Below are 7,805 nucleotides of genomic sequence, written 5' to 3'. Positions count from 1 at the left end.
ATCCATGATATTATTTTTTTATTCTCTTCATTCACAATTTCTTGGAGTATACATGGACCAATTTGGAGTTATGGAGTAGTGGATCAAAAGGCATAGCACTTGAATTGTGGATCCACTAACAATCCATGGAACGATGTCGTACTACTGCGCATCCGAGGTGTGGAATCCACCAAAAAGTTGTGTGTGTGACATTTGTTACTTTGTACATACTTAGTCATTGTGTTTACATTTGTTTTGCGTGGGCAATATGGTGGAGAAGGGATTGGAGCAAGAGGAACTTATATGTAATGCTTTAGTTGACATGCATGTGAAATGGGGGTTGGTTTCAGATGCGCAAGAAGTGTTCATTAAGATGTCAACTCAAGATGTTGTATCCTGGACGACAGTGATTGCACGATAAGCAGAACATTGACCTTTCCATGACGCATTAGAATGTTTCAGATGGATGAAACTCGATGGTATTTCTCCGAATGCTTTCACGTTTGCCTTTGTGCTGAAGGCATGTGGTAACATGGGAGCCATTGACAAAGGTGAAAATTTACTTTTGGACATGGCAAAGAGTGGATTGGAAATAGATATATCTATAGGAAGTAGCATAATTGAGATGTATGCCAAGTCTGAGATGAAGCCAAAGGCTCCAGTGAACAGCTAAAAGATTTGGTTTTGGCCTCTGAGAATGCAGTTGGAGTTCTTGGTGCTCTTCTGTCATACACTGAACTACTAGCAGATGACTCAAATCATGGCAAGTTCCCCTTAGAAGCGTACAGTCTAGACACTTTTATGCGGCTTGATGTTGTAGCCCTGCGGTGGGCATTAAATGTTTTGGAGAGTAAGACAGATAGTAACAAGAGTTTTAGTTTGTTTGGATTGATGAATAGGACATGTACTGCGGGTATGGGAAAGAGATTTCTGAACCGGTGGCTGAAACAGCCCCTGCTAGATGTTAATGAAATAAACAACAAGCTTGATTTGGTTCAGGCTTTTGTTGAAGATACAGCTTTATGACAAGACATAAGGCAACATCTAAAGCGGATCCCAGATGTTGAAAGGCTTTCAAGGAAAGTAGACAAGAGAAGAGCGGTTTTACAAGACATTCTAAAGTTGTATCAAGCTAGTGTCCACCTTCCTTTCATTAGAGATGTGCTGGAGCAATATGAAGGAGAATGTGCCCCATTGGTAGCAGAACTCTATGTTAGTCTATTAAAGAGTTGGGCCGCTTTTCTAGAAAAAGGGGAGGAGCTTAAAGAAAAAAAGAGAGGATCGAATGTTTCTAGGGGGAGAAAAAAGCAAAGGCTGAAGACGCAAGCTTGGGGAAGAAAAGCGAAGGAGGAAAAAAAGCATGATGGTGGATGGAGGTGTTCTAGGGGAGGCAGACTTTAGAAGAGATCGCTCCTTTCGATCCTAGTGGGAAGAAGAAGAGAAAGGTGACCCAGCAGACATGGCCGCAACGACAATGAAGGACAGATCCCAGCGATGTTTGACTGATCTACATACGGAAGGAAGGCTGCAACGAGGATGAGGTGAAGAAGGACGAGGCCATCAATAAAGAAAGCTAGCAGAAGAAGAAGTACAATGAAGAAGATGCATCGAAACGGTAAAGAACACAGTAAAAGAGAAGAATGGGATGGGGTGGAATAACGATGCAATGAGGTGACAAAGAGGATGAAAAAGAAGACTCTGAAGATGTCAAAGGCCGAAGGTGGCGGATGATGGTGTTGAAGAAAGACGAAATGACGATGATTGAGCTGAGGTACGAGGGAGGCGACGAAGATGAAAGAGCTATTATTAGCTTTAAAGCTAGTGATGGAACGTGAGGACGAAGCAGTTGCTGATCGCAAGACGAAGGTGAAGGATTTCTGGAGCTGCTGAATGCTGACAAAGTGGAAAAAGCTATTTGAAGACAAGAATCGAAGCGCAAGAACAAAGAAGAAGATGAGGAGGATGACAAAGATTGACAAAAGCTCGAAGATCGTGATTGCGACATCAGAGGACATCTGGAGCTATTGAACGACGGACGATGATTGTAACCATAGCACGGCACAAAGTGACAAGGAAACTACAATGACAAAGATAAAATGAAGATGAAGCAACCCAGGCCACCAAACCTGCAGCGCTAGTTCTAGTTTTGAGGAGTGGAGTAGATTGTATTGTGCTTGTTGGTGATCCAGCACAGCTTCCATCTATTGTCATTTTCTCAGCAGCAAACAACCTGCTTTGCTACGGTTTTCTCTCAGCAGACAACTTTGATAAATCTGATCCGTATGCAGTGATTGTTTGTCACAACCAAACGCAAAAGAGTCGCACTATGGAAAATGCAGGGGAGCGATCCAATATGGAACCAAACTTTTGTGTTCAATATTGATAGTGAGGTCACTGAAATTTATGTTTAATTGTTTGACAGAGATACCTTTACAGCAGATGATCCTCTAGGGGTTGCTGTGATCCCATTGAACAAGGTGTTTGTGGAAGGTTTTGTACCGCCAATCTCTTACAAAGTACCCGGGAAACACGAACAACCGTAGGGAGAGGTCCAAGCAGGCTTTAAATTTTATGCCCAAGGTTGGGCTTCAAGACAAATTCAGTGCCTTTGACTGCAAAGATTGGTCTCATAGTTAAAGATGTGCTTTCTCTTCTTGCTATCAGTGCTGCTTAACAACAGCAGATCGAAGCCCTAGCAATGCGGATAGGAGATGTTCAATTTTATGCAGTTTTTTTTGTTCCTTTGGGAGAGACAGGCTGTTTATTGTTCCAATGGATATGTTAAATCAGTGGTTTAAAGAGTTCCAAGAGAAGCTTCATAGGGATTCACACTACATGAAAATTTTGTTGATATGAGTTTTTGTCAAGACGTTTATTGGAGATGCTTCCAATTAGATGTAGTTGATTGTATGTCTCATATTATCTGAAATTGAGCTTTCAAATTGAATCTGATCTCGCTAGATTGATCTTCTATCTTGAAATTTGTCAAGGTCTTTTGTAGATGCGACTTTGCTTTCAAAAACCCTTCGACATCTTTGGTGAACCTGACGTGAAAGCATCGCATTTAAATTTCAGAATGGGAGATACTTCAACATCCATTTCAGCCTCTTCTACAATTCCTGCTTTGTCCTCTACTTCAGCTTCATCATCAACTGCTGCTTCAAGTACTTCAATGGATGATTTAAAGTAGATTTTGCAGAATATGTCTATGTATATGAAGCTTCAAAATCAGCAGATACAATTGTATATGCAGCAACAGCAGGAGTTGCATCAACAACAGTTGTCTCAGCAAAGGCAACTATATTCGGAGCAAGAGAATGCAATCAGTGTGACTAAGGCGATTGAAGCAGTTGCGAATGAAAAGAAGCTATTTGATGGCCATAATGTATTGGCTTATTTGAAGACGTATAAAATCAAGATGGGATTTTTTGGAGTACCGATGGGACTTATGAGTAAATATTTACTTTGCCTTCTCACACCTGCCTTGAGGGTAAAAGTGACTGATCTTTTTCTTCAAAATTTGCATTGGCAAGATTTTAAGAAGGCCCTAAAAGAAGAGTATTTTCTTGAGGACTTTGGGATGGCTACACGGGGGTCATTCCGAGAGTGGGTCTACATGCCAAACAAAGGTCTAGCTGCTTCAGAATTGATACGAGAATTTGAAGAGAGATATAGTCAACTTGATGCCATTGAACAAAGAGCATTGGATGTTGAGAAAGTTGAGCTTTTCTTGCAAGCTGCAGATCTTGCTCTTCAGGAAGAATTAGGAGAGCTTCTTGAGGATCGCACGAAGCCTATGGGTCTTAAAACGGATTGGCAAGATGCCCAGGATGTGGTCTCGACTTTGACCAAGAGGCGGATATGGAAGACCCGCTTACAAAATGGATCTATGACACCGATGCAGTCTTCTGCTCCTATGTCTGCTTCTACCCCTGTTATTTCCTCTCTTCCTCAACCAGTTTCTTGGCCTATGCCAGTGCCTACTGTTTCTAATCCTCTTGTTCCTCCTATTCCAAGACCGATGCCCACTCCTTCTGCTCCAACACCATCCACTCCGTCGGTTTCTTCCTCTCTTGATGACATAATCAAAGGCATAACGGATTTGACACTGGATCAGTTAAAGCAGAATTGGTGGGGAAATTGAAAGAGCAGTTTGCTTTGACCGTGCCTACTATTTCTTCTAGTGCTCCTAGTGCACCTAGAAGTGCTCCTAATGCACCTAGGAGAGATCAAAGATGTATTTGGTGTGATCGTACGGACCATCAGCATTGCATGGATTGTGAATCTTCTTAAGATGCAAGGAGGAAGAATTTGGTATTTTGGGACAAGATGGCAAGATCTGGTTGACTGAAACAGGAGCTCCGCTTGCTACAAATTTGGGGAAAGGCGGAATGAAGAAATTAGTAGATGATATGGCTGCATGTACTTCTTATGTGGCAGCTAGAGGAGATGCTTCTGCATATGGAGTCCAGATTGAGAAAGGTTTAGAGAGTCCGTCAGCATTATGGACCTATGCTATGGAGGCGGCCAACAAGGAAAAAATTCGGCACAGACTATTTTGACTAATGCAGGTATTTTAGAGGATGATGAGCATATAGATGGGATGTATGATAGTATGGTTTGTGCAAATACGATGACAGAGATGGAAAATATGCTGAAAACTGATATGCAGAGTTGTCACAGTAATGTATCAGTGCAGTCCCTAGACATGTTTTATGAAATTTTAGATTTTGTGTCACAGATAGAGTCAAAGGCTAAGGTGACTCAGCAAAAAGTGTTGAGAGCTAAAGAAATTCAGCAAACAGAGTTTTCGGGTGATTATGATCAGCCTACAGAGACACAGAGGGCTGAAAACTTTCAGTCTCAACAGAGTTCACTGTTGAAATATTTCAGCATCTAGAGTTTAAGGCTGTTCCTATGCAGTCCATAGAGCAGAGGGCTAAGGATATTCAGCCCCACCAGAGTGCAGAATTGCTGATTTACAGCAAGATTTGAGTAATGCAAAGGATCATAATGAAGCCAGGGTTGACACGAAATACAAGACTGTGGATAAGAAGGTGAAGCCGGTGGCTGTACCGCTTCCACCTAACAGTGGTCAGCAAATAGAGAGGGCTGCCAAACAGCCAATTTTGAGGAATCTAAAGCATATAGGCCATAAATTTTCAGCAGAGACTCTTGCTGAATTAAAAATTGGAAATGGTGTTTTCTTGCTACCCTTAGAGAAGAAATGCTTTCAGGATATGCTTGAGTGACATGGGAGGGGGTTTGCTTTTTTCTCGCATGAGATTGGATGTGTGATTCCAGATATTGTAGCCCCTATGGTGATCTTTACTAGGAAACCTTCACTTGAGAAGGTGGATGCTATAGGTAAGATTACGGAGTATTGTTCTACCACTTCAGAGGTACGGAGATTCATTGGAGCTTGTGTGTTTTACATGATTTGGACACCCCATTTTGAACACATAGCAGATTGTTTTTATCAGCTGTTTCGAAAGGGGCAAATTTTTTTTTGGGATGAGAGCCACACTAGAGCCATGCGGAAATTGAAGAAGTTATTGCAGAAACTTTGGAAGATGGTCAAAAGATGGTTTGGGCCATACATAGTTAGATATGTCTTTGATAATGTAACATATGAGCTGACAGAATCGGATGGGACAGTGCTTAGAGTGCCTATTGCAAGAAAAAGAATCAAGATTTTCAAGAAAAGAGATGATAAGGATTATAAATTGGAAGAATTTGCAAGAGAAGAGCAACGAGAAGAAACTCCAGTAGAAGAGATAGATGATATGACAGATAATCTTGTTGATATACTGGAAATACACAATGAAGAGATTGTCTGATCTTGGATCTTGACGACAATGATCATGGGTAGTTGGCCCATCCGGAGTATGCACAGGATCAGAGGGGGTGGATGTCGTACTATTGCACATCCGAGGTGTGGAATCCACCAAAAAGTTGTGTGTGTGACATTTGTTACTTTGTACATACTGAGTCATTGTGTTTGCATTTGTTCTACGTGGGCAATATAGTGGAGAAGGGATTGGAGCAAGAGGAACTTATCTGTAATGCTTTAGAATGGGGGTTGGTTTCAGATGCACAAGAAGTGTTCATTAAGATGTCAACTCAAGATGTTGTATCCTGGATGACACTGATTCCACGATAAGCAGAACATTGACCTTTCCATCAGGCATTAGAATGTTTCAGATGGATGAAACTCGATGGTATTTCTCCGAATGCTTTCACGTTTGCCTCTGTGCTGAAGGCATGTGGTAACATGGGAGCCATTGACAAAGGTGAAAAATTACTTTTGGACATGGCAAAGAGTGGATTGGAAATACATACATCTATGGGAAGCAGCATAATTGAGATGTATGCCAAGTCTGAGATGAAGCCAAAGGCTCCAGTGAATAGCTAAAAGATTTGGTTTTGGCCTCTGAGAATGCAGTTGGAGTTCTTGGTGCTCTTCTGTCATACACTGAACTACTAGCAGATGACTCAAATCATGGCAAGTTCCCCTTAGAAGCGTACAGTCTAGACACTTTTATGCGGCTTGATGTTGTAGCCCTGCGGTGGGCATTAAATGTTTTGGAGAGTAAGACAGATAGTAACAAGAGTTTTAGTTTGTTTGGATTGATGAATAGGACATGTACTGCGGGTATGGGAAAGAGATTGCTGAACCGGTGGCTGAAACAGCCCCTGCTAGATGTTAATGAAATAAACAGCAAGCTTGATTTGGTTCAGGCTTTTGTTGAGGATACAGCTTTACGACAAGACACAAGGCAACATCTAAAGTGGATCCCAGATATTGAAAGGCTTTCAAGGAAAGTAGACAAGAGAAGAGTGGTTTTACAAGACATTCTAAAGTTGTATCAAGCTAGTGTCCACCTTCCTTTCATTAGAGACGTGCTGGAGCAATATGAAGGAGAATGTGCCCCATTGGTAGCAGAACACTATGTTAGCCTATTAAAGACTTGGGCCGCTTTTCTGGAAAAAGGGGAGGAGCCTGAAGAAAAAAACAGAGGATCGAATGTTTCTATGGGGAGAAAAAAGCAAAGGCTGAAGATGTAAGCTTGGGGAAGAAAAGCGAAGGAGGAAAAAAAGCACGATGGTGGATGGAGGTGTTCTAGGGGAGGAAGACTTTAGAAGAGATCGCTCCTTTCGATCCTAATGGGAAGAAGAAGAGAAAGGTGACGCAGCAAACATGGCCGCAACAACAATGAAGGACAGACCCCAGCGATGTTTGACTGATCTATAGACAGCAGGAAGGCTGCAACAAGGATGAGGTGAAGAAGGACGAGGCCATCGATAAAGAAAGCCGGTAGAAGAAGAAGTACGATGAAGAAGATGCATCGAAACGGTGCTTGGGCCGTCAATAAAGAACACAGTAAAAGAGAAGAATGGGATGGGGTGGAATAACGATGCAATGAGGTGACAAAGAGGATGAAAAAGAAGACTCTGAAGACGTCAAAGGCCGAAGGTGGCGGACGATGGTGTTGAAGAAAGACGAAATGACGATGATTGAGCTAAGGGACGAGGGAGGCGATGAAGATGAAAGAGCTATTATTAGCTTTAAAGCTAGTGATGGAACGTGAGGACGAAGCGGTTGTTGCTGATCGCAGGATGAAGGTGAAGGATGTCTGGAGCTGCTGAATGCTGACAAAGTGGAAAAAGCTATTTGAAGACAAGAATGGGAGCGCAAGAACGAAGAAGAAGACGAGGAGGATGACAAAGATTGACAAACCGGCAGAGGATAGAGCTCGAAGATCGTGATTGTGACATCAGAGGACGTCTGGAGCTATTGAACGGCGGACGATGATCGTAACCAC

General features: G+C 42.2%; 2 pseudogenes; both read left to right on the top strand.

Moving 5' to 3' along the window:
• The first annotated feature begins 511 nt into the window (after positions 1–511).
• Positions 512–1,380, top strand: LOC148041073 (DNA mismatch repair protein MSH2 pseudogene; annotated as a pseudogene).
• Positions 1,381–1,730: 350 nt separating this feature from the next.
• Positions 1,731–7,047, top strand: LOC148041072 (DNA mismatch repair protein MSH2 pseudogene; annotated as a pseudogene).
• Positions 7,048–7,805: the final 758 nt, after the last annotated feature.

This window comes from Lygodium microphyllum, chromosome 1 (assembly GCF_053477565.2).
Source record: "Lygodium microphyllum isolate KBCC chromosome 1, Lygodium_microphyllum_v1.1.10, whole genome shotgun sequence".
Lineage (NCBI taxonomy): Eukaryota > Viridiplantae > Streptophyta > Polypodiopsida > Schizaeales > Lygodiaceae > Lygodium > Lygodium microphyllum.
This window is presented reverse-complemented; position numbering and strand designations above follow the sequence as displayed.